At 37.7% G+C, this 12,086-nt stretch overlaps 1 protein-coding gene across 2 annotated transcripts in view; it reads left to right on the top strand.

The window, feature by feature from the left end:
• Positions 1-12,086, top strand: part of NELL1 (neural EGFL like 1) — an 817,686-nt gene that overhangs the window by 353,572 nt on the left and 452,028 nt on the right. The gene's annotated exons all lie outside the window — the stretch shown is intronic.

Below are 12,086 nucleotides of genomic sequence, written 5' to 3'. Positions count from 1 at the left end.
TTAAAAATTCCACGAAATCCCATAGAGTAAGAAATAAAAAAGAAAATAAGAGCATAGCTTCAAAGAAACCAAAATCAGATGGGTTCCAATACTTCTCCTGCACCAAAGAAGGTACCAAAAGATAAAAGGAAAATTATGTTTTAATGGAAAAATTATGTGATCCAAGAAATACCTATTTGGCCAAATTGTTCTTTATGATGACAACGGAAAGTCTAAGGGCTCAAAATTCACTCATTGGAACAAGCACTCCACATAACCAGAGTAATTTAAAATAAAGAGCTCAAGAATGTGTAGTAATCAGTTTAGAAAAGAACACACATGAATATCAAAGCTGATTGCCCTAAGAATGAAACTTAAATCATTTTAATGTAAATTAATTGCTGGGAAAAGGTATATATAACAAATGTAAGCCTAAAGAGAAAAATGCTCCATAGAAAACAGAAGTGGAAGCATAATAAATTTTGTATTTCACATATGACCCTGGAGAGTTAGGTTGTAATATCTATCTACAGTATAATAACATGGCCAGAAATGGAGAGAGGAATATGGACCTGGTTTTGAAAATCTAAAAATACTAGTAGAATTAAGGATTGAGGGCCAGTCTTACTGAATCCCCACAGAAGATGTAGGCAAACTAATCACAGTCCTCTTAATAAAATGAACAAATAGACAAATGGCAAGGGAGCCTAAAACAGAAAGTCAAACACAAGATAATAGATTAAGCGTATAGTGTCCATTAAACATAAATGCTTATGGCAAAAATCTTTGTATTAGAAAATTAACTATATTTAGGTTTTAAAAGCTATAAATAAAAAAATAAAATTCTGGAATTGGGCCAAGATCTAACAAACAAATCTGAACAGAAAGAATGCAGAGGAGGCAATATTAATATCAAAGTAAAAGTCAATGCAAAAAACATTAAGAGAAATGAGAATAGTCATTTAATATTGATGAAAAGTAAAACCTATGATAAGGACATCACACATATGCATCTGCGTTTACTGATAAAATATCCAAACACGTAAAGTAAAATCTGTTAGACAAGCCAGGAGAAATTGACAAACATAATTACAATAGCAGATTTTAATGTACTACTCTGTGACAAATAAGCCAAAAATAAGCATAAGGATTAAAAAATAAGAGTGAATAGATATATATCAAACATTGTGCCCTATTAGAATATACCTGTTTTTCAAATGTTCTCAGAGCATTACCAACAATGATACTAGAAAGCTACCAGTAAGGTCCCTAACCCAGAAATTAGGTAGGGTTACTGTTGCTATTTGGCACTATAAAACTCTGAAAGAATGGCAAATTGTTTCAAAAATCTAAAAACCTTCACTACTCAGAAATATATATTAAAACAATCTCCTTAAGTACTGTTCAAAGAATAATTAAAACACAAGCAAGAGATTATTTAGAATTATTTAGAATTGTTGGAATATTTAAGACAAACAGCGCTGCATGCCAAATTTATGCTATCTGGTCAATCTGTGTTCTGATGTAAATTAATATTTTATGCACAGTCTTGTTCTAGCTTATGAGACTGGTTAGAGCAGAAAGTAGCTATGAAAAGTAAAGATGACAAAAACTGCAAGAGACAGTTGTTGCTAAAGAGCTATAAATGTGGGTCACAGAAGGGAAGATTTTAGAGATTCTTACAAATCTCTTTGCAGGAAGGGTGGCGCATTTTGAAAGCAGTTTCTGTAAGAGGAGAGGAAAAGATGATTGATAGAGAAAGTGATGGCCTTGGTTTGGACATGTTGGCTTCTGATTCATTACTATAATGTAATAAGGTAGCAACAATAATAGCAGTTAATATTTGTATTTGAAACTGGGAATGTGCTAGGCACTGTGCAAAATTTACAAATATTACCTGAATGAATCCTCATCGTATCCCTATAGTTAAAAAAAAAAAAAATGCTGCTTATTTTGTTTCCTTTGTGTAGCTCTGGCGTAATTTATTTAATCAGACCACTACCGCTGACTATTTCTGTTATTTCCAGGCTTGCTTTGACCAAAAGTGTTTCAATGGATAACCTTGAATTTACCTCTTGTGCACATGGTATGTGATTGTGTTCATCTATAGAAAAACATCTTACAAATGGATTACGTCAAAAGGATGAGCATTTCAAATTTTGGTAGATCTTGCCAACTTGCCTTTCCAAGAATTGGTAACAAAAATGTCTCTCATCATTGAGATCCACATCATCGGACTCTACCAACCTCCCCTGCTCTTGCTTTCATCTGCTATTATTTCTTCTGATCCACGTGTCTTCTAGTTCACAGTCTTTCTCTTTACGCCAGTTCTTGTCATGACTCTTGATAACTTCATCTGTATGGTGAACCTATCCATGTTGATAAGTTTCCTGAACCACTTTTTTCCACTTGATCATCCTCGTGGTTTAAACAATATTCATGTACTGATGATTCCCTAGTCATGCCCAGCAAGATTTGCCATCAGAAATGGAAACAGTTTTAAAATGTTACAGCATTTCATTCTTTAGGCAAAAAAATTCTACACCTCCATCGTCCTTGCTGAACTACTGTAGCGAAATAAGTTTACCTCATTGAAAGGTTTAATCTATTGCTTTCACCTCTTTTCCCGGATTCTTAGGTTTCCTTGTGTTTTTCCTTTGCTTGTTTGTACAGACTAACTTCCATCTGTACCATCTTGGTGCCGATTAAATTCCATCTGGTTCATAATTATAATCACTTTCTGGAACATAGTTCCCAATCTCCTTGTTCTTGTTCTTCCATATAGTACTTACCTTGACCTTGGATGAACTCAATTATCCATCTTCTCCACATTTGTTCACACGTAGCTGAACATTACCAAGAAAACAATGTGACCAAGTGAATGGATTGCATTTTACACATGGGGTTGCAGCATTTCTCTTAGAAATTCAATATTACTCCATAATCAGCTAACCTGCTAGTGAGTAAAATAGTTTCTCTTACTCCTCAAACTCTCAACCTGCCCTTCTTTTTTTTTTTTTTTTTTTTAGATTAGATTTTATTTATTTATTCATGAGAGAGAGAGAGAGAGAGAGAGAGTCAGAGACACAGGCAGAGGGGCAGAGGGGAAGCAGGCTCCATGCAGGGAGCCCGACGTGGGACTTGATCCCGGGTCTCCAGGATCACACCCCAGGCTGCAGGCAGCGCCTGCACCACAGGGGCTGCCCTCAACCTGCCCTTCTTATGCTGTCGCTTGCACCCTTAGTTTGTGACCTTGCTTTTCACTGAGAGAGAGGTCCCTGGAAGAGAGCTATTTTATTGTCCAGTCTCCAGTTCCACCAGTATCAACACCCAAGTAGTCTTTCTGGCTGCAATATGTGCCTCTCAACTTCAAAGGCCAGTACTTGCCTGTGCTCTGCACCTCATGTTGCTCTCAGCTTTAAAGGGACCTCACTTTTTTGCTTATCCCCTCTTCCTTCTGTGTCATTAATTTTACCCTAGCTCCTGAATTATTTCCATCAGCACCCCATCATTACTTCCTACCCTGCAAAACAGTTTCTTCTTTGTGCATGTCCTCTATGAGCTCTTTCCTGTATCTATATGTACTTTCAAAGCCATTTCTCAAAATTATCACTACAGGCTATTTCCAGTTCTTTCCAGTCCTACCACTCTGCCTTGACTTAACGTGTTGCCTGATCCAAAGACAGCTCCCTGTCATCATCTATTTGATATCAATCACCATTTCTCTTCTTGGGACACTTGCTTCTGTTCTTCTGTGATAACTCAATTCTCCTAATTCTTTCCCCACCAATCTGGTCACTCCTTTTCTCACCAGACTTAAAATTTTGATGTTTTCTAAGAGACTGGTCTCTTTTTCTTCTTTTTTTTTTTCCTTATAGGCTCACATTAGATATGGTCATGTTAGTATCTTCAGCCCAAATCTTTTTTAAATTCTGAGTTTGTGTCCAGTTGCGCAGTTACTATTTCAATTTATAATATGTTCTGAACCAAACTCCTATCTTTTTACTGTAAATGTGTCCCTAACAGTTTTTACTATGTTGTTATACCATTACCATCCAGTTCGAATGCTAGCAGCCTGAGAGTCATTCTTGACTTCATCAAGAAAGTCTCATCAACTGGTTCTATCCCGTTTACCTAGAAAATCTATCTCAAATTTATCTGCTTCTCCCCATATTCTAACTACCATGACTTGTTTTGTGTCCTAGTTGAAGTAGCTTCCTTTTTTCTCTCTACATTTCTCCTTTGTCCTTATCCCATCATGTCTGCACCCGGCACTCCGTGATCTTTGTAAAAAAATAGAAATGAAGTCAGATGAGTCACAACTATGTGTTAAATAATTTACATACATTATCTCATTTATTCACCAAATGATCTTAGGAGGTCAGTAGTACTGTTGACCTTAGGGAGGTTATGGAATTTACTGAAGGTCAATGGATAGCAGGTGAAGGAACTAAGTTTTAACCTCAGGCTTCTTGACTCCAGAACCCCAGTCTGAATCACCAGCCAGTGCTTTTTCACAGTTAGACCATTTTCCTAATAGCAACTTGAGCTCTAACAACCTAATACCTCATTGCATCTCTTCTGGGGACCTTGACATTTACAGCCAGATTCTTTACAATGGTGATTGTTTTTCTGAGACTCAACATTAAAGGGAGCCTTATTTTAGGGAACTCAATCAGGATGAGCTTATTAGGGCTTCATCAAACACTAGAGGGCTCCGTTCGGGTGAATGGGGTTTTAAACAAACAGTTTTAAGAGGTGTGGACTCAGTATAACAACAACAACAACAAAACCAACACAAACCTTATATCTGAAATATAGATTAGTTTAGAAAAGCACCAAGGTGTTTCTCTAGAAATAACATATTTACATGCTCTTTCTCTGCAACTGCAGAATAACCACTGGTCTCTTATTTAATTATAGTAATCAAAGATATAGGTGTAGACTGCTGTCGGGGTATGACAATTTCTTCATGAAGGTCTGTATAAAAACAAGCACCTTTAATTATTTTCCTCCCATCCATCCTCTCTGTGCTGCCAAATTCATTTTTCTAAAGTACAGCCCAGATGTAACAATTTCAGCAAGTGGGGACCTCTGTGGGCTTCCCTCTACCAGCTACACAACAAAGGTTACACTCTTATTTTGGCCTAATTCCCTCTAGGACCTGGTTCTAGTCCTGTATTTCCCCAAACTTACCCCTGCCTGTTCCCTTAATATATATTATGCTCTCCACAATGACACTAATTCCTTTACCCTACACTCCTATTTTCTTATTCCATTTGCTTTCTTAGCTGTTTTCTTCTTCAGGCTAGAATGCTTTGTACACCCCAGTGTCTACATGTAAAAGTCCTTATTCAAGGTACAAAAAGCATACACCCTGATGTTAGGTAGACATTAGATTATTGTTAATATTTGCTACTCTGCATCTCTGGTAGCATGACTTAGTAGAAGAGGGGCTCAGAAAAGTGAAGAACAAGGCAGGGGTGGAGAGCTTCAGAATCCCTGATATAGGTTGGGTTAGTGGGAATGCAGGGATCAGGGGCTGGGCTGTACTGGACAGCTAGAGCCTCAGGCTTTGAGAACGGACATTCAGATGGAGGTTGCTGACTCTTTTGGCCATCTGGCCAGCTCCTCGGTAAAGTAGAAAGTAGAAAGAAGGGAGCAAGTCTGTAGATAAGAATTAAGTCAGTGTATTTTTTTTTTTTATGGGGCCATTGGGAAAGTAAAAAATATTAGGGTTGAGGACCATGGCATGTTAAAAGAAAATGGTTAGGCGTGTGGTGGACAACTGGTCAGGGACACCAGGTTGCTTAGAGAGTTTTATTGTTTGAGGCAGTAGATGCCTTGAGGTCAGAGCTGTAGGTAGGGTTTTGCCCAAGACAAGGATCACTCTTCTAAACTTTGCTGCTGAATTTCCCTTTATAAGACACTGTTGGAAGAAAAAGTTGCTTGGAGAAAATAATTTGCTTCAAGTCACACTGCTAGTTGTATCTGTTATGGTTCCACTGCCGCTACAGTATACACTACTTCTTAAAACACCTCTTATTTGCACTTATACTATGAATTGTGGTAGGATTCTGGGCCTATCATGGACAGAGTGGGAGGCCCAGTCATACATGACCTCTTATTTTGACTGTAGACATCTCCCTATAAAATTATACCTTCAGTAACAGAGATATTTTGGCAATTTTTGGAAGTACGCTTCTATCATACCACTTTAAACTTGGGTCTTACTACTAGACCTCACTGCTCTATAGTACACTGTAAATGAACATACATTAGCTTTTTAGATGAAAATGTGCTGTTAATGTTAAAAGTGTTATTTTGTATAAGGTAAGCATAATTAGGTTTTATGATCCTATTTTGGAATTTCATTTTTAAAAAATACCAAGAGCCTTAAAGAAATATGGCAGGAACATTACTCATGATAGTGTAGGTTGCACTTCTCAAAACTCCAGGAGGTTTGCTCTTCTCATTGTAGTTACTGTAGATTTATGTTGTTTTGATTTCCAGGTAGATGGCATTGAAATGTCTTGAGAAGGGGTGACTTTGTCTCCCTTTTTTGTACAATGTTGTGGTTGCACCTATCAATGAAATTGTTTTCTGAGCAGCTTTTGAGCTCTGAGATCCTAGGTTCATGAAGTCAAGATTAGAGTCAAGGATAATTACTTACCCATCACCTCAGTTTTCTAGTCCTTCTGATTATTTTATTGATATAAAATATACCAATATACCATTCAACCAAGTTTTTCATCTAATAATAGAGTGATTAGAATAACATCAGTAGCATGTGATTTATTGGTTAATGAGATTGACTCTAAGTTGCATAGTTCAGGGATGAGAGTCTGGCTTTCCATATTAGGATCAAGGACTTTTGTAGCCCGATGTGGAATGGTAGTTTGCCGGGCCAGTTGTGCTGGGTTATCAAGTGGGTATAGGCACCATGGTTATTTCCAGGTGGGTGCCATTTGTTCCCAAGTGGTGTATGAATGCAAGAGTCTACTTATCTCACTGTACGTGATCCCCTTATATATCCTTATGGCACAAGGGCAGTGCACTTGCGTCTTGTGACTAATCTTTTTTTTTTTTTTTTTTTTTTTGCAGTACTGTAGCTCAAGGGCTTGATGGCAGTATGTGTAGAAATTAAAATCAGCAACACAGTATCAGAGACTTTCTCCTTATTCCAGTGACAGTTAAGGGCACATGCTCCAGAGTTAGGCTGTCTGGTACTAAATCCTACATTTGCCCTTTATTGGCTGTGACCTTGGACTAGAACTTAGAAGTGCTATACTTCAGTTTCCTCATCTATACAATGAGTATAAGAAGTACTTATCTCTTACTGTGTGAAGATTAAAGGCCATTCAGATAATATGCTTATAACCACATCTGGCACAAGCAATTAAAAACAAGTTAGGTATTATTGTTAAACACCTGTATATACATTCCTTTATTCATTAAAAATATTCATGGAGCTCCTATCATGTCTTAGTCTAAGAATTGGGAATGAAGTGGTGAACTAGAAAGACAAGATTCCTACTCTCATGGAACCTACCAGCTATTGTAAGAGATCACAAATAAGACAAATCAATGAACCCTGTATTCCAGAGTGGTAAAGAGGATGGCAAGTGACTGAGGGAGGTTACGCTTTATCCAAGTCTTCAGGGAGGCTATCTGAGGAGGTGAACTTTGAGTCAAGATCTGAAGGATGAGACAGGACCAGCTTTGGGCAAAGATTATTCTGGATAAAGTATTTTGTTCAGAGAGAACCAGAAATGCCCCAATGCAGGAATGAGCTTGACATGTTCAAAGAGCAGATAGAAATTTGGTATAGAGTAAAATTTGGGACAGAATTATAGGAAAGACAGATGGGAGTCAGGTTATGTAAGGACCAAAGGAAACCACTGGGTTTTATTATAAACATAAAAAGAAGGCAAAGTTTAAGCAAGAGAGGGGTATGATCTAATTCATGGTTTAAAAAAAAAAAAAAAAAAAAAAAAAGCTCTGGCCTCTTGGGGTGGATTGGACTTTAAAGGCCAAAAGTTGAAATGGGAACACCATGAAGCTGATGTAGTGTCTTTTTTATATCTGTGAAGGGTGGGTGCATCATCTTTCCATCCTCCATGTTTGAAATGCAGTATTTGCTTAGCAAATGCTTGTTGGAAGGAGTAAATGGAAAGGATAAGGAACCTCCCTAAGTTCTGTGTGTGGGAAGCACCTTATCCCCTGTTGGCTTGTAGATGAAGGCTGTGTCACACCCTAGCACCTGGCCAAACCCATTTGTTTTCAGTGATGTAAGTTGAGTGACTATTCCCAAGGTAAAAAAAAAAAAAAAAAAAGCCAAAGATGTAGAAAGAAGAAAAAGAGTGCTCAGTAACCCCCCCTTTTTTTCACCCTCTAGAGTTTTAAGCAATGAATCTTGTGATATTAAACAGTTGTTTTCTTTGGGGGCATTTGGTCTGTTTTAGAATAAGATGATTTTGATTTTGATTTTGCAGCCCGCTGAGAGCAATAGTGTTTTCATTTTGCTAAATGTTATCTTGAAGTTTTTTTTTATAAATTTATTTTTTATTGGTGTTCAATTTGCCAACATACAGAATAACACCCAGTGCTCACCCCGTCAAGTACCCACTTTAGTGCCCAGTCACCCCCAGCCCCCGCCCACCTCCCCTTCCCACCACCCCTAGTTTGTTTCCCAGAGTTAGGAGTCTTCCGTGTTCTGTCTCCCTTTCTGATATTTCCCACTTATTTTTCCTCCTTTCCCCTTTATTCCCTTTCACTATTATTTATATTCCCCAAATGAATGAGACCATATAATGTTTGTCCTTCTCCGATTGACTTATTTCACTCAGCATAATATCTTGAAGTTTGGAGTAGGTGAATTTGAGAGACTTTTTGAGTCCTCTTTACTGCAGCTAATAGATGGAATTTGAGCTTCAAAAGATACATAGCAGTCTGGGCAAAATAATAATTTTGTTGGAAATAAGCTAATGTTAATGGAGTGCTTTTGTACATCTGCATCTGTGCTGTACATTTTTTCTCATTAATTATCATGGTTGGTCTACAAGGTAGAGTTAGGATTTCACATAAGGAAACTGAAGCTCAGAAAAATTTATTTACTGAAAGCCACAAATCTTGTGAGTAAGCCCAGACTCAAAGTTACATTTGAGTGCAAAGCCTATATATGTTCTTTTACCAACTCATTGCGTCTTCTTGGGTAAGCTGTATCCATAAGCTAGACAAATTGAACAGATTTGTACTGATAGCAACAAGTCATTTTTCCTTAGCTTCACACTATCTTAGGCTGCTTGTACAGGTCAAGGAAATACATTTTTTTTTTCCAGCTGCAAAGTGAGAGAGTATTAGTTTCTTACCACAGACTGCTATACATAGCTCACGTCTAATTTTTTAAAAATATATCTTCAAAATGGTTATAGAGGTCAGTGTTCACACTTCTTGGGAGATTTGCAGCAATTTTTTTTTTTTTTTTTTTTTTTTTTATGTAGAGAGAGACATCTTCCCATCAGAATTCTCATCAGCGTTTAATTTTTCAAAGAGGCGTTGAGTTCTTCCAAATGCCACAGCTAATGGTTGTTGAGGGCACGGGGAATTTGAGATCAATTATATGGGTAGCCTGCTCCGATTTATCATTTGAAGATAGCATCTATGTGAATTTATAGAGAGGCTAGTCAATATCACAGCAGAGAGATAGGACGTGGCTGGTGTGAGTTTGAGAGATAAAAAGAGAAGTGAAGCCCCTAAATGGATGGGGAATGGGAAATAGGTCAAAATGCTGAGTGACAGCTTCTTTAATGTAATTGTTCAGAGTAAAGCAACGCCAAGACAGGAATTACTCATTTTCAAGTATCAAAACCTCATGTTCATCCTCGACCAATAGCAGAATTTGTCTAACAGATTGCAAAAGTAAATATACGTATTGAGCATATGGAAATTGGTTTAATTATATTAATAAGTCTCACTTTTCATTTCTGTCTTCAGGTGGGTGAAAGGGCATGTATAAAAAAAATGAAGTGGCAATTCCTTGAGATTCATCTAAAATTTTCAACAGTATTAAATAAAATTAACACTTAGATTAAAATGAAAGATAATTGTGGATTGATCTCTTCCCACCTTTGGACCATGTCATCCCTCTTTTAGTAGCTGCTGCTTGTGGACAGAAGGAGTGGGTTATAAAGCACGCATCAGACCCCTCAGTTATGATGCATATTGGTATTGCCAACTATATAAATTCTGCAGGAAATAAAACTAAGTCCAAGACAAAACAAACAAAGCTGTTTATTCATAAAAGTGTGGCGAGGGAAGCCATCTGCCATTACTTTTAGTTCTGCTCAAAGGATTCAAAGGTTTTACAAAGGAGAGTCAGTTTTACAGAGTAAAAAGTGAAAAGGCTGAGAGAGTCTCTGATTGGCAGGCATTCTATTAAGGTAGGAATTTGGGGAGTGGGGGAGACTTTGTAATTGTTCAGAAGCATTGATGGTCCTTGGTTGACAGCAAGAGCACAGTTTAAGAGTATTTCAAATGAGGAAGAAGTGTTCAGTGTTAGGGATGGACGGCTTTCTGTGGCTGGATATTTTTTGGAACAAATACGACCCAAAGAGGTGCATTTTTTACAGTCAGATTGTCATAATGGCTCTTATTTGAGGCACAAGGCTGCTGTGGCAGGAAGTTCTCGATGTTCCTTTCTCTCCAGCTGTGATGGAGGATGGAGAGGGCAGGACTTCTCATGGAACATGGTGTATTTGTGAGTTGACTGCCTTCATCTCCTATGTGAGTTTGTTGGGCTTCCATTCTGCTACTTCCTGAGGTTGGAGATGTGCAGTGAGAGAGAAAATAAAGAGAGTCCACAAAGAAGAGAAACAGCCTAAGAAATGGGTGTTAAATGGCCCAGAAACATTTGGTCTCAGCTGGGTTTATAAAAGCTAGTTCATCTTCGCAGTATTGAACAGCATCGTTTGTCATGGGTGACGGTGTGGTTGTTAGCCATAAAATGATGGTTAACACCCCTTTCTAGGAGGGGGAGCAGAAGATAGCCATGATGTGATTCATAAATAATGGAAAAAGGCATTGGGGTTCTCCTGATCTGCTTTCTGTCTCCAGAGCCAACTGAGGTATTTTGGTTGATGATGTGGTGGCATATTTCTGACCAACAGCAGTGAACTTTGAGGTCATTGTCTCTGAGATTCACGCTTGGCTCTGTCACTTTTGGTCTGTGAGGTCTTGAGCTCATGGAAGGGCCTGATAATTTTGAGAAGGGCAATTAGACATGAGATCAGTGCCATTACCACAGAAAACGTCATCGTACACGTGGGCTTTCTTGGCCTGCTTACTTGGCAAAGAAATAAATTTATTTTCATATGAACCTTAACAACATCTTTTGTGAAACGTAACTGACACACAACATGACATTTGTTTCAGATATACAACATGGTGAGTTGACAGTGTCTTTATGGATATGTCTGATGGAGGACTTTTCTGTTAGATGGGATTTGGATGTGAGGCAAAAGCTCTAGCTCTTTGGGAGACAGATCACAGAATTTCTCTCAGATGCAGGATGTATTGGTTGTGGTGAGAAGAATGCTGTTATAATATGTTCTCTTCCAAACAGTTGTATTATTAAGTAAAATCTTTTTAGGAGAATCAAGAGCTGTGACATCAAGATAAAACCTATTGCAACCCTTGCTCTGCCACTTGTGAATATGGTCTTAGGAAATTTAATTAACTTTTCCAAACCTGATTTTCTTTTTCTGTAAACTGGAATCATGTAGGTTATAGCTAAAGAATACACATTTCTTGGCACATAATAGGTGTTCAGTAAATGGTAGCTGTTTTTATACGACATACATTTTATCTTAGCCAACATTAGGCAGTTCATTTGTGACCAAATGTCTTCTTATTAATAAATATTCCCTTCTCTGAAGGAAGACCTCTTTTGGACCTGGGAAATATATCACATTACTGAATAGATTTTACCCCGCTATTTAAAAAGCTTAGATAAAGACCTCAGAACATTTTCTTAGCGTTAAAAAATATACCTAAGGAATTCCCAGCTAAGTTAAAAACTGACCTTCATATAACTTTGGTTTAAATAA

Source organism: Canis lupus, chromosome 23, assembly GCF_048164855.1.
Source record: "Canis lupus baileyi chromosome 23, mCanLup2.hap1, whole genome shotgun sequence".
In the NCBI taxonomy this organism is placed as follows: Eukaryota; Metazoa; Chordata; class Mammalia; order Carnivora; family Canidae; genus Canis; species Canis lupus.
Note: the sequence above shows the minus strand (reverse complement) of the source record. Positions and strands in the feature narration are given on the sequence as shown.